The sequence below is a fragment of the Erpetoichthys calabaricus genome, chromosome 5 (genome assembly GCF_900747795.2).
Source record: "Erpetoichthys calabaricus chromosome 5, fErpCal1.3, whole genome shotgun sequence".
NCBI classification, from domain to species: domain Eukaryota; kingdom Metazoa; phylum Chordata; class Cladistia; order Polypteriformes; family Polypteridae; genus Erpetoichthys; species Erpetoichthys calabaricus.
In genome coordinates this window covers 3,240,509-3,265,440 of record NC_041398.2, presented here as the reverse complement: position 1 = coordinate 3,265,440, position 24,932 = coordinate 3,240,509, and the positions used below count along the sequence as shown (strand labels likewise).

Here is a 24,932-nt window from a genome sequence, read left to right as displayed (position 1 = left end):
CAGTGAGGGCTTTGCGTTTTATTAGTATAGATGTATATGTGTATGTACAGTGATCCCTCGCTATATCGCGCTTCACCTTTCGCGGCTTCACTCTATCGCGGATTTTATATGTAAGCATATTTAAATATATATCGCGGATTTTTTGCTGGTTCGCGGATTTCTGCGGACAAGGGGTCTTTTAATTTCTGGTACATGCTTCCTCAGTTGGTTTGCCCAGTTGATTTCATATAAGGGACGCTATTGGCAGATGGCTGAGAAGAAACCCAACTTACTTTTCTCTCTCTCTCTTGTGCTGACTTTCTCTGATCCTGACGTAGGGGGATTGAGCAGGGGGGCTGTTCGCACACCTAGATGATACGGACGCTCGTCTAAAAATGCTGAAAGATTATCTTCACGTTGCTACCTTCTGTGCAGCTTCTTCATGAAGCGACATGCTGCACGGTGCTTCGCATACTTAAAAGCTCGAAGGGCACGTATTGATTTTTGCTCGTTTGTCTTTCTCTGTCTCTCTCTCTCTTTGTCTGCTCCTGACGGAGGGGGTGTGAGCTGCCGCCTTCAACAGCTTTGTGCCGCAGTGCTTCGCATACTTAAAAGCCAAACAGCCCTATTGATTTGTTTGCTTTCCTCTGTCTTTCTGACATTCTGTGCTCCTGACGCGCACTCCGTTGAAGAGGAAGATATGTTTGCATTCTTTTAATTGTGAGACGGAACTGTCATCTCTGTCTTGTCATGGAGCACAGTTTAAACTTTTGAAAAAGAGACAAATGTTTGTTTGCAGTGTTTGAATAACGTTCCTGTCTCTCTACAACCTCCTGTGTTTCTGCGCAAATCTGTGACCCAAGCATGACAATATAAAAATAACCATATAAACATATGGTTTCTACTTCGCGGATTTTCTTATTTCGCAGGTGGCTCTGGAACGCAACCCCCGCGATAGAGGAGGGATTACTGTATACTGTATATGTGTGTATATATATATATATATATATATATATATATATATATATATATATATATATATACAGTAATCCCTCACCTATCGCGGGGGGTTACGTTCCAGAGCCCCCCGTGATAGGTGAAAATCCACGAAGTAGCGACCTATATTTATTTTATTATTTATACATATTTTAAGGCTTTATAAACCCTTCCCACACTCTTATAAACCTTTCTCACTCTCTTGTTAACCTTTCCCACGCTCTTATAAACACTTCCGATGCTCTTAAACACTTTCTACATTCTTAAACACCTCAGACTAACACTGCACACTGCACGCAGCGATCAGATGTCAATGTGTCTGCACTCGCTTTGTGAAGGGGGGCAGCTGAACTCACGCTGAGCAGAAATGGACTTTGTGCTGCTTCTGCCAAAATGCCTGCTTGTCGCTCTGTGCGTTCGGAAGGAGGAGGAGTGTGTGTGTGTGAGAGCTGAACGCACCTTCGCTCAAACCCCCCCTCCCCGGAAGCGCAGTACGCTCCTGCCACTTCGCATTGTCAAGGGGGTGGGGAGCTGAATGAACGCTAAGGAGAAGTGGACTTTGTGCTGGCTTTGTGCTGCTTGTCGCTCTGCGTGTCAATAATTTTAAGCCTGTACATCACCAATTTTCCTGTCTCACTGTCTTGTTTTGCGTGAACTTAAAATGTTTTATAATAGTGAGATATCCTTAGCCCGACATCCACATATCATATGTGTTAACAAAGTGTGTTTTATAAGTTTACATGTGTTTAAAGCATGTGGGATGGGTATTTTAAGGCTTAAACTATAAAAATGTTTATTTATATGGTCTTTCTATATCGCGGATTTTCTCCTGTTGCTGATGGGTCTGGAACAGGGGTAGGCAACGTCAGTCCTGGAGAGCCGCAGTGTTGCAGGTTTTTGTTCCAACCCAGTTTCTTAATGAGCAATCAATTATTGCTGATGAAACACTTATTGCTTAAGAGATAGTTTGATGCTTCATTTTATTGGTCATGCTTGTTAAGTTAATGTAAAAGACAAAGCAGCCAGAAGTTCTCCATCTCCATGGAGAACTTCTGGCTGCTTTGTCTTTTACATCTTATTACTAAATAAGGAGCCATTAACACACTGAATGCAGCTGTTTAAGATTGAAATAAGCAATTAAGGGCGGGGAGACTTAACAAGCATGACCAATAAAATGAAGCATCAAACTATCACTTAAGCAATAAGTGTTTCATCAGCAATAATTGATTGCTCATTAAGAAACTGGGTTGGAACAAAAACCTGCAACCACTGCGGCTCTCCAGGACTGATGTTGCCTACCCCTGGTCTGGAACATAACTTCCGCGATAGGCGGGCAATCACTTGTATTTAAAAACCCGCGAAGTCGTGAATCCGCGAAAAGTGAACCGCGAAGTAGCGAGGGATTACTGTATATATATATATATATATATATATATACTAATAAAAGGCAAAGCCCTCACTGACTCACTCACTCACTGACTGACTGACTCACTCATCACTAATTGTTCAACTTCCCGTGTAGGTAGAAGGCTGAAATTTGGCAGGCTCATTCCTTACAGCTTACTTACAAAAGTTAGGCAGGTTTCATTTTGAAATTCAACGCGTAATGGTCATAACTGGAACCTCTTTTTTGACAATATACTGTAATGGACGGCAGCTCGATGGCCGTGGGAGGCGGAGTTGAGTGTCATGTCATCACGCCTCCCACGTAATCACGTGAAAAGACTGTGAACGCACTAGGGAGAAATGAAGGAAGAGCCGCAAACAGCGAAGAACAAAAAATTAATTAAACAATTGAGAAGGGAGTGAAACAATAAGAAGCGAGCGAGTGAAGCATACAAGCATCTTCATAAGGGAAACAAAGCACGCTGTAAAACGTAAGTTTAAATTATGTTTATAGAAACACTCCAGCTGCGGTTTGCAATAACATATTCACGAGATAAAAGAACACAGTAGGGAGAAATGAAGAAAGAGCCGCAAACAGCGAAGAACAAAAAATTCATTAAACAATTGAGAAGGGAGCGAAACAATAAGAAGCGAGCGAGTGAAGCATACAAGCATCTTCATACGGGAAACAAAGCACGGTGTAAAACATAAGTTTAAATTAAGTTTATAGAAACGCTCCCGCTGCGGATTGCAATAACATATTCGCGAGATAAAAGTTTAATGTGAAAACATGAGGTATAAACGAACCACACGCCGTAGCGCAACGTTAGGGGCTTCACCTCTGGCGCTGACGTTCGAGATTTGATTCGCAAGAGGGGATGCAATGAGTGTGTACGCATGAAGAGCACAGAATTAGGGCGAAACACGTGTCGCGTACTCTTAGCATAATTTGAAAGTAAACAATTTCAACCATTCTATGATCTGCTTCTTGCAACTGAAAGACGGCACATGGCGGATGTTAACCGACTTGCTGACCGCAACGTTAGGGGCTTCAACTGTGGCGCTGACGATAGAGATTCGATTCCCGAGAGGGGATGCAGTGAGTGTGTACGCCTCATGAGCCCAGAATTAGGGAGAAACACGTGTCGCATACTCTTTGCATTATTTGAAAGTAAACTATTAAAACCATTCTATGATCTGCTTCTGGAAACAGAAAGAGGGCACGTGGCGGACGTAAGGCGACTTGCTCACCAACCACAAGCGTAACCTGGCAGGTAACCACCCATACAATCAGATTGTGATTCAGAAAACGAATGCCATGAATGTAGTTACCACGATGTACATACTGTCAAATAAACGAAACACACGCTGTAGCGCGACAGCTGTGAAAAGGGAGGTTCACAAAAAACAGATCCTTAACAAATTGTTATTGGTATATTTTCGATCCGTTTAAAAAGGTTTTCTTTTCTTCTTAATAAAAAATTAAAAGCAGTACTTCACCGCAACGAAGCGCGAAAATTTGGCTATATATATCTGCTTCTCGCAATTAAAAGAGAGCACGTGGCGGATGTTAGACGACTTGATGACCAAGCATAAGCGTTACATGCCAGGTAACCACCCATACAATCAGATTGTGATTCAGACTAGGAATGCAATGAATGTAATTACCCCGATCTACATACAAGGCGAAAGTCTTGTAACATTCAAAGATGATGGTTTGGGATAAGTACACCATGGAACATAAAAGAGCTTATAAAGCCTTGAACCGAAAAAAGCAAGATCTCGGAGATCGTAAAAAAAAAAAAAAATAGGAGGTAATGTCGTTTTACTCGCTGTACATTTTAGTCAAACATTACCAGTTATTCCACGAGGGAGACCAGCAGATGAACTCAACACATGTTTAAAATCCATGCTTCTCCCACGGTCGGTTATATGTCGCGTGTTCTCGGGTAGGTACAACAAAAAATGTATACATTTAAGCATGTAATGGGCAAACAAAAAATGAGGTATACCCGAAGGCACTGCAGTAGTACTCAATGTAACTTTACTTTTTAAATGTTAATGTTTTACTGTTTAATAATTTATACGCTTCTTATATGTTGTTCAAATTCTTTTATCAAAATACCAGTGACAGCGCAATGCATGATAACATGGAGTGAATACACCATACGCATCCGCCCACGGCCGCCCTGGTGTGCGCAGATAGGAGTTGATTCTACAATAAAATAAAATAAAGATAAAAAGAGTAATACAATCATCACCCATACAGCGGATAGTAGACGTGACGTACTATATGTGTACCAGATTTCAAGTCAATAGGTGAAACGGTTTGCGAGCTACAGGTGATTTAAAATCCTGGACAGACAAACGAATAGCCACGGTAGCAAATTATAGAAGAAGATTTTACTGTTTAATAATTTATATTTATATGAAATGTGCTTCTTATATATTACTTCATATTATCATATGATAATGATGTTAATGTTGTTTATATTGATTTCTATGTTATTGTAAGTGCATGTATGTGTGTGTATATATATATATATATATATATATATATATATATATGGTTGAAATAGTTTACTGTCAAATAAATGCAAAGAGTACACGACACGTGTTTCGCCCTCATTCTGGGCTCATCACGTGTACACACTCCACTGCACTCCCTCTCGGTAATCGAACCTCGGACGTCAGCGCCAGAGGCGATGCCCCTAACGTTGCGCCACGGCGTGTGGTTCGTTTATTTGACAGCATGTAGATCGGGGTAATTACATTCACGGCATTCGTAGTCTGTGTCACAATCTGATTGTATGGGTGGTTACCTACCAGGTAACGCTTGTGGCTGGCAAGCAATCTGCTAACATCCGCCACGGTGCCCTCAGATTGTGAGGAGCAGATCATAGAATGGTTGAAATAGTTTACTGTCAAAGATGTTAGCAGATTGCTGGCCAACCACAAGCGTTACCTGGTAGGTAACCACCCATACAATCAGATTGTGACACAGACTACGAATGCCGTGAATATATATATATATATATATATATATATATATATATATATATATATATATATATATAATATATATGTGTATATGTATATGTATGGCTGTGTATTGGAACATCCAAATCCTGCTTTCTCCTCCTGCTGTGCTTTCTGCTGCTTGCTATCGCCGCTCACCTACGCTACCACACCCGCCTGTCCTACCGGCTGCGTTGTGCTGTGCTGCTTCTACACTGCTATCAGCTAAGTATCACTCACTATTTTAGCGCTTTGAGTACTGAGAAAAGTGCTATATAAATGTAATGCATTATTATTATTTATTATTAAACACTAAAGTACAAAAACGAAGTAGAAAGTAACACTAAACCGCAACACCGGCACACCGCGTCTACTAAACACTAAGAAACACTAAAGGAAAAAATACTATTCAGTAAGTACCGCGTCTACTAAACAGTAAATCAGTAAAGGAGAAAGAACTAACCGCGTCAGCTGCGGAGCTCAGCTCAGAGCGAAATGAAGTGAATGAAATGAGGTGAATGGGAGGGGAGATGATCACGTGACTCCAACACCCGCCTTAACTCTCCGTCCCTCCACAAACACAGCCACACGGATCCCAACTCTCTTTTATTATATACATTATATATATATATATATATATATATATATATACATATACACAGTGATCCCTCGCTCTATCGCGCTTCGTCTTTCACGGCTTCACTCCATCGCGGATTTTAAATGTAAGCATATGTGAATATATATCGTGGATTTTTCACTGCTTCGCGGATGTCTGCGGTCTACAGTACGTGTGCTTCCTCAGTTGATTTGCCCATTTGAATTCAAACAAGGGACGCATTTGAATTCAAACAAGGGATGCTATTGGCGGATGGCTGAGAAGCTACCCAATCAGAGCACGCGGTTAAGTTCCTGTGTGCTGTTGATTGGCTCAGCAACGGAGTGTGCATTAACCAGGAAGTATAATCTCACTCATTCAAAATTAATGCATGTTACTGCTAATGCTTCAGGATTGCAGAAAAGGTAAAAGTTTTGGATATGTTGAAGGAAGGGAACAGCTACAAGTTCAAGTTCAAGTTCAAGTAGGCTTTATTGTCACTTCAACCATATACAGTTAGTACACAGTGAAACGAAACAACGTTCCTCCAGGACCAAGGTGCTACATGCAACATAAATTACAACATAAATTAACAGAAAAACTAAACTAGCTAACTAAGAAATGTGCAAACAAAAGCAACAAAGTGACAGTGTGACAAAAACACAAACGTAACATAATAATAAGGTGTTGTGGTGATGAGTTGAGGTAGTGGAGAAACAGTAAACATTCCTTAGTGTAGCAGCAAAAATTAGGAAGTAAAGAAGTTAGTGCAAAAAGTTGTCCAGTAATGGATATTGTGCAAAATACACTGCTGCAGGACACAATTACAGCATCAATGAGTCCACGATTCTTTTTATTTAAAAAGGAGGAAAAGCAAATAAGATCTACGGCCGCAGTGTCCTTTAATCAGGGCGCAAAACGAGTTGCAAGTGGACGTGATAAGGCAGTAGTCTGGATGGAATCTGCCTTAGGGATTTGGATTGAAGAGTGATGGAAGAAGAACAACGGCGGTGCTAAACAGTCGCCTGAAGAGGCTCCTTTAGAAGAGCTGTAATGCTATCCTTTGTTGTGCAGTAAAATTAAACTCATCGTTATCGGACAAGTCGTTGTGTCATTGTTGGTGAGTAACCATAATTAATTATTTACGTACAGTACTTATTACATGTACATAGTTTAGTGTCGCTGTACACACATTTTACTGTATACAATTTTTCTTGTATTGTACGTATTTATTGCTGGTGGCCTGTCTGTTGTAATGGCTGTAACGTATTGATATCGGAGACGCTCAATATCTTTAAAATAATATTTAGGTTTTACAGTATGTAAACTGTGTTTACATACATAATTTCAATGAATCTTACCTAATATCTAAGAGAATACAAAGGGTTTATGCTGTATAACTGTGCGTGAAATGTTTATAATAGTGTGGGAGAGTTTATAAGGGCTTAAAATATATAAAAATAACCATATAAACATATGGTTTCTACTTCGCGGATTTTCTTATTTCGTGGGTGGCTCTGGAACGCAACCCCCGCGATGGAGGAGGGATTACTGTATATATAGAAGATTATGCCTAATAAGCATCGAGTGTGAATGGTCACTATACAGTTATGAAATCTGTAACACATTATCATAATTATTTGTTCCTCAAATTAAACAATGGTACAAGGACACATAATTACCAGATGATTGCAAATCTCAAACACATAAACTGCTCAGTGCCGGTGTCTCAACCACACAGATGCACTCGGAGCGACAGATGACAGCCGAGAGATCCAAAGAAACTCCCCGCCAACAGAACTACAGAATGAATGAAGAAATTGTCAATAAAAATAAAAACGATATTTGAGTCCGCAGCATCAGAGGTGAACCTTTATCTCTGTGAAGCTCATATCATAAGTGATATGACCAAGACCAAGACTGTCTCGTTTTCTTCTTGTCGGAGTAGACGGCTACAAATATCTAACTGAACATTTTATTAGATTAGAAATGTGGAGTATGATTAAGACATGCCGTTAGTATTTTCCAGCTTGTTTTTGTGCCATTTGTTCCATTTTGTGCATTATGGGTAAATGTTCTTTATGCATGCTGTATGCCATAGCACTTTATTATGGAATGTGAAGTTTATGCATGGCTAAAAATACATTTATATTATTTAAAAAAAAAAAAAAGAAAGTATTATTACAGTAATCCCTCGCTATATCGCGCTTCGCCTTTCGTGGCTTCACTTCATCGCGGATTTTATATGTAAGCATATTTAAATATATATCACGGATTTTTCGCTGCTTCGCGGGTTTCTGAGGACAGTGGGTCTTTTAATTTCTGGTACATGCTTTCTCAGTTGGTTTGCCCAGTTGATTTCATACAAGGGACGCTATTGGCAGATGGCTGAGAAGCTACCCAACTTACTTTCTCTCTCTCTCTCTCTCTCTTGCGCTGACGTAGGGGGGTGTGAGCAGGGGGGCTGTTCGCACACCTAGACGATAGGGACGTTGCTACCTTCTGTGTGCAGCTGCTTCCTGAAGGACATGCTGCACGGTGCTTCGCATACTTAAAAGCTCGAAGAGCACATATTGATTTTTGCTTGAAAAAAAAAACTCTCTCTCTCTCTCTGTCTGTCTGCTCCTGATGGAGGGGGTGTGAGCTGTACCGCCTTCAACAGCTTTGTGCCGCGGTGCTTCGCATACTTAAAAGGCAAACAGCCCTATTGATTTGTTTGCTTTTGTCTCTCTCTATCTCTGTGACATGCTCTGCTCCTGACACGCACTCCTTTGAAGAGAAAGATATGTTTGCATTCTTTTAATTGTGAGACGGAACTGTGATCTCTGTCTTGTCATGGAGCACAGTTTAAACTTTTGAAAAAGAGACAAATGTTTGTTTGCAGTGTTTGAATAAAGTTCCTGTCTCTCTACAACCTCCTGTGTTTCTGCGCAAATCTGTGACCCAAGCATGACAATATAAAAATAACCATATAAACATATGGTTTCTACTTCGCGAATTTTCTTATTTCGCGGGTGGCTCTGGAACGCAACCCCCGCGATGGAGGAGGGATTACTGTATTATTATTATTATAGGGTAGCACGGTGGCGCAGTGGGTGGCGGTGGTGCCTCGCAGTTAGGAGACCTGGGTTCGCTTCCCGGGTCCTCCCTGTGTGGAGTTTGCATGTTCTCCCCGTGTCTGTGTGGGTTTCCTCCGGGTGCTCCGGTTTCCTCCCACAGTCCAAAGTCATGCAGGTTAGGTGCATTGGCAATTCTAAATTGTCCCTAATGTGTGGTGTCCTTTGGTGGGCTGGCACCTGGGGTTTATTTCCTGCCTTGCGGCCTGTGTTGGCTGGGATTGGTTCCAGCAAACCCCCATGACCCTGTAGGATGGTATTATTATTATTGATATCAGCAGGTCCTAATGCAATGGAATGGGTGATCAATATCAACACTAAACACTCCGATCAGAGCCTTCCTACCCAATAATGTGTCTGAATTTGTGTTTTCTCTTCTTCATTGTAATGTATGTGATGATATTTACATCCTCTAGAACTTAATCTGACTTAAAATCTAAACATACAAATACATCCGCTTGCGTTAGGTGGGCAAAGTGTTTAGCACAGCTGCTTTACTGTTCAGGTGTCCTGGGGTCAAATCCTGCCCACAGTTGTTCTACATAAGGGCTGCTAATGGTGTTTCTGGTTATTCTGGTTCTTCCCCTCATCCCCTAAAACATGCAGGTGAACTGGAGTGGTGACTCCAAATTGACCCGATGTGACTGTGGGAGACAGAAGGGCCCAAGATCATCTCCAAGTGAAGATTTCCCACCACTGCCAACCTGTCCAGGCCATGCTGCCCCAGCAAGTTCAGGCTCAGAGCAGAACACAAGATACTGAAAGAAGACCCTGATACCACCTGAATGTCATCATGGCTCATACAGGTATCTGTTGTCACTGTTAACGTCTAAGTGCACGAGATTACCATTAGAAAGATGAGGCACATATTAGGTGGTCACTATCTTGAGCAAATTCACTCTTATTTAGAGCACAGGGCTGAGGGTTTTATTCTTACTTATTTCTTTCTTTTTGTGGACATTTCTGCCTTTACTGCTATACAATTTAAGAAATATACATGCCTTTAACAAAATATGACTTTGGATATTCTCAGTGAAAATAATGAGCTGTTGGCCTAACATACGTCACAGCTTCAGTCAAAACTTCATGATGTTCAAGTCATGCGCTGAACACTTTAGTTTTTTTTCTTATTCACCCAAGTTTTTCTAATTCATCATTTACTGTATTTGGTAACCTGTTGTTTGTTATCATGGGCCCGAGCAGGTGCTCTTTATCCAAGTTCAATTAACTGTGTTTTGCACTCTCATTTCAATCTTCTTAAAACATCAAAGCACCCACCATTAGAATGTATAAATGTTCTCTTTCTTTTATATTTAATCACATTACTCACTTATTCCGACACTCCCAGGTGACTCTTCTCCTTTTCTCTCATTTCCTTCGGTGATTTTCTCTTCAGACTCTGAGAACTCTGATTTTATTTCTGCAGAATTCTCCTGCATAGCCAGTCGTCCCGTATTAGTGGACCAGGGCTGTAAACTGGATGGAGATTCTTCACAGGCATCTTTCTTGAAAATATCCTCAGTTTCATGCATTTGAATATCAAAGCCAACTGAGAAATCATTCAAATCCTCAGCTTTAATGGCAGCAGTCACCCTCTTGCACTCCTCCTCCTCTTTAAAAACTGAAATGCTTTCTTCGTGATCCTCCAGCTTCACACATATATCTTCTGGTGTGAGCCACTCACAGTCCTCTTCTTTAATGTCCACCGTTCTTTCATCCAAATCATCTTCTTGGGCAGATGCCATGCTCTGTGGGAAACTCTTCTCTCTCTTTAAGTGTCTGCCCTTCTCTTCTCAGATTCACTTCTCACATGGACAGCCCTGAGCTGGAGGCCATTAGACACCTCAGTGTATGACCATGTGAAATGGGAAAGCCCTGTGAAAATAAAAGTGTTAGAATTAACTTCATAAAGTCAGTAAAAATAATGAGCACACTTCAGGGTTACAGTGGCCTCCATGAGGTTTGGTTCAAAGACACATTTCTCTTGATTTCCTCCTCTGCCTCACATTTTAAAATTATAAATCAAATAATTCAGATGTGATCAAAGTGCATTGCAGACCTTCATTAAAGGGGATTTGCATACATTTCAGTCCCACCATGCAGATATGACAACACTTTATCTTCACGGCACCATCATGTTTGGACACAGCAATGGCAGGTCTATTAAAGCCATCATATTTAGGGCTTTGTTGGATATAGACTGACATGAACGTCAAACAGGAGTACGGGGTCTTCACATCATTGACACATTCACATGTTTCAGTGCAGGAAGTGTTGTAAAGACAAAGAGACCATCAGAAATTGTGACACAATTCATTAATTCGTGCTCAGATAAGAGTACATGGAGCTCCTCAGAAACTACTTAGTGATGATGGTAGGGAATCAGAGATGGCAGAGAATTTTAACATTGAAACAAAGACCACCGCTGCATACAGTCCGTGGGGTATTGGACTACCTGAGAGACACAATCAGACACTCACAGAAATTATTCAGAAAGTGATAAAGAATACTGGATGCGACTGGTTAGTGCCAGATTAGCGCCACAGGGCACTAATGGTAAAGAATACCATGCACAATATTTATGGGTACAGCTCATATCAGCCGGTGTTTCATCGAAATCCAAATCTTCCTTGTGTTCTCATGGACAGACCACCCGCCCTAGAAGGCACCACTAGGAGTGTGTCAGTGGAGCACATATTCCAGCGCTGCACACTCCAAGAAGAGCATTTACTGAAGCTGAGTGTTCAGACCGAATACGGAGAGCACTCCAGAGACAGGTGAATTCTGAAAATGATAAATCTGAGACAAAGTGGACGACAAAAGAGTGGACTGTGCAGAATAGAAGGGACCTGCAGATGTCATTGGACAGGATGGAGTTGTGAAATGTGTCAGACGTGGAGGTGCTCTTGGAAGGACCCACCATTCTAGAGTACGTAAAATCAACGGTAAAGGTGACAATCGACATACCACCAGCAGAGAGAGAGAGAGATGAAGAGAGAGATTTATCTAACACTACATCAGATAATGAAGACACTGAAGATGAGAAGGAGACTCTGAACTCTTTAGTCCCAGTAGAAGATGTTGAAGTTGAGCAAACTCACAGGTTAAGACGGAGTCATTGTTTTTGTCTATAAAAAGGGACAAACTGTGAGATATGTGGACAGAGATGGTGGCATACAGATAAAGTATTAGATTGGGCTGGCAAAGCAGAAATTGGTATAATTTAGAGTTTACTGATCCGGACAGCATTGCTGACACAGAAGGGTCTGTTGACACATCAAGTGTGGATAATCTGCAAGTTGAACCAGAAACTAATGAACTGCAACTATGGGACTTGTGTGTGGAAATCACGGAGATATCAGCTGAGTCAGCAAAGAATGAAGAGATAAGCAGCTGGGAAAGAAATGGAGCATCTGAGGAGGTGGAAAACCACAAGATGGATATGCCCTTTAAAAAGAGACTTCAGCAGGAATCGTAACTAAAGACCACCAAGTGGCATGAGGGTCTGAGCGGCAAGATAGGAGTGGGCTCAACAGGGATTCACCAACATGGGCATCAGAATCTGCTCACCAAGGTCTCTGAGGCGGCACTGCCACTTTAAACAATGAGGACAGACAGTTGAGCTCCAGCCCATAATAGTCGAGTCGCGGCTCTGCTGAGCTCTGCAGCTTTCACATTTTGTATTTTGATGGCTTCATATGGTCCGACACAAACAGCCCGATTACCTTGAGTCCTGGGGGGTATTTTTCGTACATGGATTACTCGTTTAGTCGGATGTAATTGTTGACGATTTGGCCTGATCCTGGATCTGTCGGTTTTTCGAAAGTCTTGCTGGATGTGTTGTCATAGCAGCACGTCCAAATCCTCAAACCGCTCGGAGCAGGTTTGTTCGATGTAAACAAGGATTAGCTCACACACTTATTCCATGCACTGACACTGATTTCATTCAGTCATGGCTTCACCGTTCATGAATGAGCGACCAATTGATATCGGTGAGCAAATTATAAGAAGAGAATTTCATATAGAGAGGGTTTTACGCGATCAGCAAGGTCCTTTATTGTTCCCGGAGGAAATTCTTTTCGAAAGATACCGCTTTAGCCGAGGGGGAATATTTAGCGTTTCTGGACCCGACTTGACCCGGACCCGCCGGGTAATGACCTCAAAACCCGTACCCGAGACCCAGGCTTTAAACCCCCGGGTTCGGGTACCTAGAATTTATTTCAAGTTTTAAAATTAAATAATTTTTGTAAAAATCAAAATGTATTATTATGTTTAAATTGTTTTAATTGTAACTAAAAATATTTCAGAAAAAAACAAGAATAAAATAAATAACATGAAATATTCGACCAACGAGTGCGCGTTTGAAATAGGTCTTTACTTGTTTTTGCTTGCATACACCGGGCGAACTGCACCATAACAAAGCTATAATTAGACTCTAGAATCGATTGATTCCAGACGCACAGACGTTTGCATTTAGTTATGGGTAACTTTAAAATGTTGTAATTCGGTAGTACTATTAACAATTCAACAAAATATTAAATAAATAATATGATAATTAATAAATATATAGGATACGTAACAGCATTTATAATTATTTAGCATTTAAAAGTTACCCGTAACTAAACGCACGTCTGTAGTGCAGCAAGCGCTAGACTTCAAAGCGAGAGATAACGTACATTGCGTGCTCGATATACCACAAAGGCGGAATGATTTATGCCTTTTTTTATTCTTGTCAGATCCGATGTCGGGTTGGGCATGTAACTTGGCTTTTAGTAAGTCACCGACAGCGGGACTGAGAAGGCTTATCACTGCATACAATCCGTCATCGGCCACTTACAAGAAAGGTAATTATCGAATGAAATGGTCTTAAATATAATGATTATATCCTATTTAGATTATGATCAACTAAATTATTTCTAATTATTTAAAATATTTTTAATTTTTAGTGCAACCATGTGTATGATGCGCTATGCACAGCGAAACCTACTTCAACATATAACAAAAGAACATTCTCAGTGTCTGCAAATTTTTGCACCAAACGTAGATCAGCATTGGGGGATAAATCTCTTAATGCTTTGGTGTTCCTTAAATATTATTACTAGGGGGCTCCGCCCCCTGCTCGCTTCGCTCGTCAACCCCTGGTGTTGGGGATGGTGTCTTGTCCTTGAATGAGTTTTCCTTGGCATGGATCATTTATAACCTTAACTTTAACGTCAGATGAACGGCGAACTCGTGAGAAGGCCACATAAAGTTGTCCATGTCCAAATACGGGCTCAGAGAGGTAGATGTCAACCTTGTACATGGTTTGTCCTTGTGATTTGTTGATGGTCATGGCAAATGCAGGTTTAATGGGGAAGTGTCACCGTTTAAGTGTAAAAGGTAATTGTAGGTCAGAACGTGAAAGGTCAATTCTAGGAATCAGAACAGTATTGTTAGCATGTGATGCTGTAAGAACTTTTGCTTCAATAACATTGTGCGTCATGGTGTCGACGACTAAACGTGTACCATTGCATAAACTCTGTTTAGTGTTAAGGTTTCTTAATAGCATGATTATTGTTCCGATTTTAAGGTTAAGATTGTGTTGTGGTAATCCGGCTGGGTTAATAGTGTTCAAATATTCTAAGGGTAAATTAAGATGGTCATTGTCGTCATCAGAGTCAACTTTGTCAGAGCTTAGAAAGAGCTGTGCCTCTCCAGGAAGTAATGCAATGACTTGGTTATTTATGTGAGCAACATTAATATTTTTTGGACATAATATTGTCCGTTGTGTTAAAAGGCGTATTTGGTCTAATGAGATTGCTGTTCCAAATATCTCCATAACTAAGTTGTCGCAGATAAAGGCTTGAGAAATTGTAATAATATCTGGGTGAAGTCCATCTGTATTGGTGAGTGTTCCATCTCCCAGTTGTGATAACCAATTGTTATATTCTGGATGTGGACATCGCATGTTTTGTACCAAGTGTATCTTTTGAAAGCAATGCCAATTGTCCACGTATTTTAAGGTGGACTGAACAATAGCTGAGCGCACGGCATGTGGAACAATAGGTAAGCACTGTCTAAAATCTCCTTCTAATAGAAGTACCTTTCCTCCAAAGGGAATATTATTATTCAGCAATGTTTGCAGAAGGTTATCAATGGTGTTGAGTAAGTGAGTGGATGCCATTGTACATGCATCTATAATTAACAGTTTTGCAAGACAGATGTCACGTGCATTGTTAATGTTCATTTTTATAGTGGAGAGCGATGTTTCTGTGATTGGGACCGGTATTTTGAATAAGGAGTGACATGTGCAACCATTTATTAACAAATTAGCTGCCACTCCGGTTGTAGCTGATGCGATAATTAACTCTTGTTTTGGAGCCTTGCCTTCTTGTTTTCCGGCATTATAGACGCGCGTTGTAGATGTCTGCGTTCATTTATTTTGTCCCAACGCTCCCGTTTTTGTATCTCTGTGACTTGAGCTCTTTCCTTTTGAACCCGTGCCTGCTTTGCTTCAGCACTTTGAGACGCGCGCTGCATGCGTCTACATTCATTGTGTATGTCGTGGGTTCGTGTTTGTGGTCCCGTTACTCGAGCCGTATTGTTTTGTACCCGTGATCGTGAATTCATGACTTGTATGTTCTTAAGCGTTAGTAATATGGATAAGTAATAAGGAGGATCGCACTCACTGTTAATATGGAGCCTTTTCTGTGTCCGTTTTTGTATCTCGGTCAGTCGAGCTTTCTCTTTTTCGAGTCTCGCCTGCTTGTTTTCCGGCATTTCAGACGCGCGTTGTAGACGTCTGCATTTATTTATTTTGTCTCTTCGCTCACGTTTTTGTATCTCTGTGACTCGAGCTCTTTCCTTTTGAACCCGTGCCCGCTTCGCTTCAACACTTTGAGACGCGTGCTGCATGCGTCTACGTTCATTGAGTCTGTCCATCTGGGCTCGTTTCTGTAATTGTGTTAGTTGAGCGTTGCGTTTTTGGATCCGAGACATGTTTTGTTCATCGGTTTCAGAAGCGCGTTGTAGGCGCCGATGTTTATTGTTTTTTTTCATGCGGGTACGTGTTTGTGGTCCCGTTACTCGAGACGTATCGTTTTGTTGCCGTGAAATCATGACTTGTTTGTTCTTTATCGTTATTAATATGGATAAGTTATAAGGAGGATCGCACTCACTGATAATATGGAGCCTTTTCTGTGGTTGTACGGTTAACAGTGCATCATTGTAATGAGATTCACCTATGGTGTGTAGTTTGAAGGTGTGTAGATGACGTATGTTTAAAAGGGACATTTCGTTTCTTCGTATTATTACCCATCAGGTGTCGTGCCTGTATATGTATTGTAGTCCGGGCTCTTGTTGTCTATGTATGACATCGTTTGTTGTCGTGTGTTTTTTTTGAGGGGCGCGTTGCCTCATTTTTTATTTCTGTTAGTGGAGGGGGGCTTTGTGTGTCGTGGGTGTGAATCCTCATTTTTGTGTATGTACCGTTTCATGTGCTATGTGGCGCTTGCGTCTGACTCCTTTGTTTTTGGTGTGCTAGGGGCGCGTCGCCTCATTTCTTATTTCTGTTAGTGGAGGGGTGCTTTGTGTGTCGTGGGTCTGAATCCTCTTTTTTGTGTGTGTCCTGTTTCATGTGGTATGGGCTTCGTGTGGCGCTTTGTTGCATGGGTCTGTTGCTATGGGCGCGGCGTATCATTTCTCAGTTTCCGGTGCTTGGAGGAGGGCTTGGTGTGGCGCCTGCGCAGTACGTCTTTTGCGTCCACGGCCCATGTCCCTGCGTCCATCCAGTTTACCATTCTCGTTTAGTAATATGGATATTAAAGCTAATAAAAAAAATGTGTAAACTTTATGTAGATAATAATAAACCTTTTGTATCAAATGTAAAATTCAGATTTTTTTAATACAATGATTTTGGACCCGAATCCGACCCGGACTCACCGGGTTTCTAAAATATTGGACCCGGAATCGTCGGGTTTTAAAAAGCCGGGTTTTCAGAAACGCTAGGAATATTGTACCTCAAAGATTTATTAGCACCTTATATACAAAGTCAAACTCTGCGAAGTCGGGCTCTCACAACCACACAGACAGTAGGCATCGCTTTGAGGTTTTTTGCAAGCGGCACTTTTTTTATATACTGTAGGCAATGCAGAAAATTTATCCAAAAGTGCAGTTTGCCAGGCAATTTGTAAAGTCTGTTTGGCTCTGAAATATTTCCTTCGGGTTTTCATAGTGTTTCCTGGACACCTGAGTGTGCAGACAATAAAAGGGGTGTTTCATGCCATTGCAGGTAGATAATACACAGGCTAAAACACCCACAGTTCCATACAGAATCTCACAATCAGCCTAAAATTCTCATTACCCAGGATTTCAAAATGTGATTGAGGCACTGGATTGTACACAGATCTGAATAATCAGACACAGTGTCTTCAAATATTTGACCTTCGTCAATATCTCGTTGGTCAGACATAGGTTCAAGGGATATGACATTCGCTGCAACTGACCCAACAAAAAAGAGGGCTATATGGAACATACCTATGGCACACATTAATGACAAATATATGAAATGACAATCCTTTACCTGAAACGAAGTGACCACTGCATACTACCACTGGTTCTGAGAAGGAGCTTCCCCTGGAATGCCCTCAGAAACAGGGCGATGGGCATTTTGCTGGAGAGCCAACTCTTCTGCAGGGCTTAGATCTGGACCGCATGGACCTCCACCTGTTTTTTGTTTGTCTGCCTTCTTATTAGATTTAGAATTAATGTTTTTATATTATATATGATTCTTTATGTCAACAATTCTTTAAATAGTTATATACCAATATTTACCAGTTTGAAGTATATTCTTGTACTTCACTTTAACCTGTTCCCATCTTCTCCTTGTGCTCACGTTTGATCTGGAATTATGACATATTAAATAATAATTAATCTGACACATTGGAAATGAAACGCTGCATTCAGTAAGTACAATGCACACTACTTAGCGTTTAATTTGTCGGGCACTTTTTGCCAGCCGTCTTTTCTGATTTCGGCTGCTTTTGCAGTTTTACCCCTTGTGCATATTAAATCTTGAAATTCTTCATGTCTTTCGAATAAAAGGTCCTGCTCTCTGGTGTGGAAAAAAAAATGTGCCCGTTCTTTCATCATTTTGTTACAGCCTATCAAAGACTTGCCGATCATGTTTTCTAGACTCAATATATATGGGCTTTTCAATCAGCGCGGGCGCACGCATTCATCTCAGATGATTAGATATAGCTAAACTAATCTACTACACGGCTGCATTTGAAAAACCGACTTATCTGGATGAGTGTCACCGGCATTGACTTATCCAAGATGAGGCATCTGATCTCAAATGGTTTAAGTGACGTACGGAAAATACAGTTCGGAGCATGCGCAAAATCAAAAGGAGAAACGGCACGGAAAAGTGCACGTGCGCGAAGAGAGCAGAAGCAATCCCGATTTAACGCGTCTCCGCCAAGTCAGATATAGCATTACATTTCACGGGCCACCAACCAGAAAATAAATTAACGTAGCAGTAGCAATGAAAAGTGCGCGACCCCCGTCATCCACTATAAACTCGTGAAGGTGCGATTTGCTGTGCTGCCTCCTCCATGTTGCGCTCAATCCCTAAAATTTAAACACGAACCACGCGGCCTCAGGCACCTCCTCAAATTTAAAGCAGCTCAGCATATCGCGGTCTTCCTCACTGCAGGCATTCCCACCCGTAAGCAATCGCCGCGTTTGACTTTGTCTCACCTTCCGCACCTTTGCTTGATGCTATGGCCGTGAAAAAGTCGGAGCGCGGAGGTCTCGTAAGAGCAAATTAGTGATGGGCTAGTCGATACTGACTTGAAGAGTCTTTCAGAGGCTTGTTTGAATTGCGCCCGTCACGTGATTTTGAGGCACGCTGGCGTCATGACGTCATTGATATCGGCGCCATAGACATAGAATTGCTAGATGCCGCATGACCAGCAGCATCGTCAACGTCGACGCCATATTGCGAGTGGCACTGCTGTGGAGTGAAGTAATGAATATGTGCTGCTTGGGATTGTACAAACCGCTGTACGCTCCAAACCAGATCCCGAGGGATTATATTTCATAGGTAAGGCTGAACAATTGTTTTGATTATATTTGAAAATCCCGTTTTATAATCTTAGCACTCAAGGTCACCTTACAATAAACTTAAACAACATTAGTAAAAATAATAATAATTCATTACATTTATATAGCGCATTTCTCAGTACTCAAAGCGCTATCCACCCCCCGCGCGGCCGCCGAGTAATCTTTAGCTAAAACTTCCCTAAAACGTTTCCCATTCATTCTCCATGGTACTGCTAAACCACTACCGATGCGATCTATTTTCTGCCACTTCCATTTCGGGGGGCGCTGTTCTGTATGAGGGGCCAAACAGGCCATAAATCATATATTTCTGTGTGTAATCTATTGGTTTACGTGTGAACACTATTGGTTTATGAATATTTACTATCGGTTTGCGTGCATACTTAATTGGTTTGCGTGGGTACAATACTGGTTTCATTCATATGAACTATATTGGTTCGTGTCCGTATATTATCGGTTTGTGCGTGAACTATATCCGTTTGTACGTGCATACCACTGGTTTGCATATGAACTATATTGATTTGTGTGTGTATATCACTGGTTTCAGTACGTTTGTTATTGGTTTGTGAGTGAACTGCATTGGTTTTCGGTTGTATGTTATCGGTTTGCGTATGAACTATATTGGCTTGCGTTCCGTGTCGGTCTAACAATGGATTTGCGTATGCACTATATTGGTTTCATGCACGTCTTATACAGTAATCCCTCCTCCATCGCGGGGGTTGCGTTCCAGAGCCACCCGCAAAATAAGAAAATCCGCGAAGTAGAAACCATATGTTTATATGGTTATTTTTATATTGTCATGCTTGGGCCACAGATTTGCACAGAAACACAGGAGGTTGTAGAGAGACAGGAACGTTATTCAAACACTACAAACAAACATTTGTCTCTTTTTCAAAAGTTTAAACTGTGCTCCATGACAAGACAGAGATGACAGTTCTGTCTCACAATTAAAAGAATGCAAACATATCTTCCTCTTCAAAGGAGTGCGTGTCAGGAGCACAGACTGTCAGGAAGAGAGGAAAGCAAACAAATTAATAGGGCTGTTTGGCTTTTAAGTATGCGAAGCACCGCGGCACAAAGCTGTTGAAGGCGGCAGCTCACACCCCCTCTGTCAGGAGCAGGGAGAGAGAGAGAGAGAGAGAGAGACAGAGTTTGTTTTTCAGTCAAAAATCAATACGTGCCCTTCGAGCTTTTAAGTATGCGAAGCACCGGGCAGCATGTCGTTTCAGGAAGCAGCTGCACAAAAGGTAGCAACGTGAAGATAATCTTTCAGCACTTTTAGACGAGCGTCCCTATCGTCTAGGTGTGCGAACAGCCCCCCTGCTCACACCCCCTACGTCAGGATCAGAGAAAGTCAGCGCCAGAGAAAGAGAAAAGTAAGCTGGGTAGCTTCTCAGCCATCTGCCAATAGCGTCCCTTGTATGAAATCAACTGGGCAAACCAACTGAGGAAGCATGTACCAGAAATTAAAAGACCCATTGTCCGCAGAAATCCGCGAACCAGCAAAAAATCTGCGATATATATTTAAATGTGCTTACATATAAAATCCGCGATAGAGTGAAGCCACGAAAGGCGAAGTGCGATATAGCGAGGGATTACTGTACTTTTGCATGTCACTGTGTGTTTGTGACAGGGTTTGGTGGTAATTATTTTTAAGTTAGGAGTGCATTCAGCTGCCTTTTTATTCACTTCTAGCTACATCCAGCATAAGTTTGCAGTCAGCTACTTATTCACAAACCAGCTTCTTCTTCTACTGTATATTAACAATAAGACAAAATATTCTACAGTGTGTACATTAATCCGTAAACTGATCCATTATTTAAAAAAAGAAATATTCCAGATTTTAAACCAAAATTTGAACGGGTTGAAATGTTAAACTCAACTTTAACAATGGAATCTGTCCTGGCCAAGTTTATATTATGCCAATTAATATACACGTTGTAGATGTGCAAGTATTGTGGTGTAGTGTTTAAGACTGCACTTTTAAACTGAGTTCAAGTCCTGATAATGACACTATATGACCATAAAAAAAGTCACTTCACCTGTCTGTGAGGCGCGGGGGGCACTGGGCGAATCTATCTAAATGTTGTATGTTGGATAAAGACGTTAGTAAATGTAGAATATTTTGCCTTCAGAATGAATAACTGGTTTCAAAGGTTGTGTGAAAAAGTACTGTGGCTGGGTGGCGAACAAGAAGACGGCCGAATACGTACCTAACTTCAGCCTTGTGTTCATTACAGACTCAAGGGTAGATTCTGTCAAATAGTAATAATTACCACCAAGTCCTTTCACAAACGTATTGTGCGAAAAAAATATATAGTGCCGTTTAAACTGAGATGCGTCTCCTACGCACATCTCTTTACACTCCATGACTCTACCGGCCCTTCAGTTCCTGTTTCTTGCCCCGCCCATTTCCACTGAAAATCACGTGAACAACCAATATAGTTCACACGCAGAACCGATATACTGTAGTTCATACACAGAGTTGCGATAGGGTGCGCACGCATAACCAATATGTTTCATACGCGAAACCGACATGATACACACATACAACCAATAGGGTTCAAGTGCAAAATCGACAGGTTACCCACATGAAACCAGTATAAGACATGCACAGGGCCGGATTTATATGAAAAGAGGCCCTAGGCTATTCCACTTATGAGGCCCTTTCACCTTCCATTTTTAAGTTTGTAAATTACATGAGAGATACGCGTTGATCTTAACCAATACATTTTTATGTTTGTTTATTAGTCATATGCGTAGAATTTCTCCTTATTTTCGGTTCAGTGTTTTAGTGTTCACTGTTTTTAGAATAGTGTAATTTTAATTTTGCTAACAATTTGAATGTAGGCCCCTCTTGATCTTGAGGCCCAAGGCTGAAGCCTAGTTAGTCTATAGGAAAATCCGGCCCTGGACGTGCATGGAACCAAAATAGTGCATACGCAAATCCATTGTTAGACCGACACAGAACACAAGCCAAGTTCATACGCAAACCGATAACATACAATCGAAAACCAATGCAATAAACTCACAAACCAGTAACAAATCATACTGGAACCAGTGATATACACACGCAAATCAATATAGTTCATATGCGAACCAGTGGTATGCACGTACAAACGGATATAGTTCACGCACAAACCGATAATATACGGACACGAACCAATATAGTTCATATGAATGAAACCAGTATTGTACGCACGCAAACCAATTAAGTATGCACGCAAACCGATAGTAAATATTCATAAACCAATAGTGTTCACACATAAACCAATAGATTACACACAGAAATATATTATTTATGGCCTGTTTGTCTTATATTGAGTGGTTCTATTTACTGTTAAGTGCTGTTTGAGCTGCCGTTTAGTACAACAGGTGGCTTACTGAGCTCTTAAATCGATATGAAATGAACACACAAGCCTCCTAAATGAGTTATTGAAGTGTTTACGTTCACAGCGTCCGTTTTAGGAAATCATAGTTTTTATTGTTCCCGTTATTATGAATTATAATTCCTCAGTGTCACATATTATTCGTTATTACTCACGAGTCCCGCTTCATTGAGATTCTGTTTTATATTCTGTATATGCAAACATTTCAAACGGAGCGTTTATTGAACTGATAGCAGACTTTTGTCATCTTCTTAAAATGACTTAATTTATATGATATTGACAACTAATCATAAGGTCAGAAATCAAGGAGGCTGTGAGTTTCATGGACTGCGCTGTTTCTTTGTTTTCGTGACATCGCGTCAGTAGAGAGTGCGTGACGTTAACAATGCATTGTGTCCTAAATGACAGCGCACACGCTTTGTGATAAAAGGCCAACGTGTCTCAGTTTGTTCATTAATATGTTTTGACAGTGTATTTTATTCAGAATTATTGTAAACATATTACCCATATTCATTTCCATTTAGATATGTAACGTTTGGTGAGAATAAATAAAAGAGTAACAACACATTATGTTGCGTTGTTTATAATTAACAAAACTCATCGTTTATCTGAAATGTTCTCCTTTGTATTTTACGTTTGACAACGGAATGATTCAGTGTACAGTCGATTTATTCCACTTCTGAAGGTGTACATTGTCGGTATTCTCCATTGCATTTGCCCCCCAGTGTAACGCGTGCCAATGTAAGTGAGAGGCGGCAGACGAGCTCACGTAACGGGAGACAAGGCACCTCCTCACCCTGATGCCATGAGGGCTCTTCTCATAAATATTACCATCTGGAGCTTTTCTCATTATTATTATTATTATTGAACACGTATGTAGAGGACATGTGTGTCTTATTTTATGTGTGTGACAGGACGGACGGTAAAGCCTTGATAGAAACTCCGTGTTGATGCTTTGGGTAACACGACAGGTGAGGAGCAGAGGACGTTAAACGTGTCAGTGACTGCGGGGGATTGTGGGACTGAAGATGGTTTAAGAAAACAGAAACGACAAAACCTTAGTCTGTCAAGAATTTTATTTCCATCAATGATTTACTTTGTTGTGCTGCACTTCAGAAGACTACTTATTTACCAACCCCCCCTTTCATAAGATGAATTCACAAGAGAAGGATGTTGCTGACAAAGTCAGGTGATTTTTTGAAAGTTTGGCTCCAGATGTGCTTATCCAGCTGCTCCTTCTTGTCAGTACTTGAGTGATCTTTATGTCCACCTCTGGTCGAATTCGCAAAGTTTCTTTATAACATTTTTGTCTTATTAACGCAGAAATCCCGAGGCTTTCCCTAAACTGCAGAAGACGCTGTCGATTGCACTGATTCTGTTTTAAAGGCAGTTGTGATTAGTTATGCAGAGCTCGCTTTTACTCACATTGCTTTTTGGAAATCAATAATACAAATCAGCTACAGATCTGGGAATCACTGAGTAGTAAAACGTTTAATGAGGAGTGTCGTGCGCTTATACAAGTCGGCTTTGGTGAAGCGTTTCTTAGCCTCTCTGATATGATCGACATGGGGTGATGCTGGATTGTTATAATACGCGATGTCTTACGCAACATGTGCTCATCAGTTTGTTACAGATTCTAGGTGGACACGATTATACAGCAAGGAACGAGGTGCCCCATGTGAATAGTTCATAATGTCAGCTAAACGTATTTGTTAAGTTACAGACAAGTACTACGTAACTCTTTTTAAAAAGTCAATTTTTTAACTTTGGACAGTAACCATACGCGAGCCCCAACTAGGATTTAAACTCGCGACAGCACACCTTACAGATGCAGAAGGGCCAACTGCTTTTACGCTTTGAGCCAAAGCCGATGAGGGTCTCAGCAAATCAGCAGCTAACTGCGAAGATATCAATGACGTCATTACGCTAGCGTGCCTCAAAATCACGTGACAAGCGCAGTTCAAACAAGCATGACAGCGGCGCTTCGAAAGCTGGACAAGTCATTATCCAGCAGCACATCACTAGTTTGCTCTTATGAGACCCTTGCGCTCCGACTTCTTCACGATCATAAGATCAAGTAAAGGTGCGGATGGTAAGACAAAGTCGAACGTGGGGATCGATGTACGGGTGGGAATGCCTGCAGTGAGGAAGATCGCGACATGCTGGGTGACTTTAAATTTGAGGAGGTGCCTGACGCCGCGTGGTTCGTTTTTATGTGCTGGGGATTTAGCGCTACGTGGAGGAGCAGGCGGCACAGCAAATCGCACCTTCACGAGTTTATTGTGAGTGACGGGGGTCGCGCACTTTTAGCTGCTGCCACGTTAATTTATTTTCCAGTCGGTGTCCCGTGAA

The 24,932-nt window shown here is 41.2% G+C and overlaps 2 protein-coding genes across 4 annotated transcripts in view; one reads left to right on the top strand and one right to left on the bottom strand.

Annotated features, from left to right (window-relative positions):
- The window catches only part of LOC114652426 (E3 ubiquitin-protein ligase TRIM16-like), a 1,019,527-nt gene that overhangs the window by 873,065 nt on the left and 121,530 nt on the right, over positions 1 to 24,932 (bottom strand). The window lies entirely within an intron of this gene.
- Positions 24,533 to 24,932, top strand: part of LOC114652525 (zinc finger protein 501-like) — a 312,019-nt gene continuing 311,619 nt past the window's right edge. For both annotated transcript variants that reach the window (XM_051927947.1, XM_028802902.2), the window contains exon 1: positions 24,533 to 24,672. The gene's annotated coding sequence lies outside the window, so the exon portion shown is untranslated. The remainder of the gene's footprint in view (positions 24,673 to 24,932) is intronic.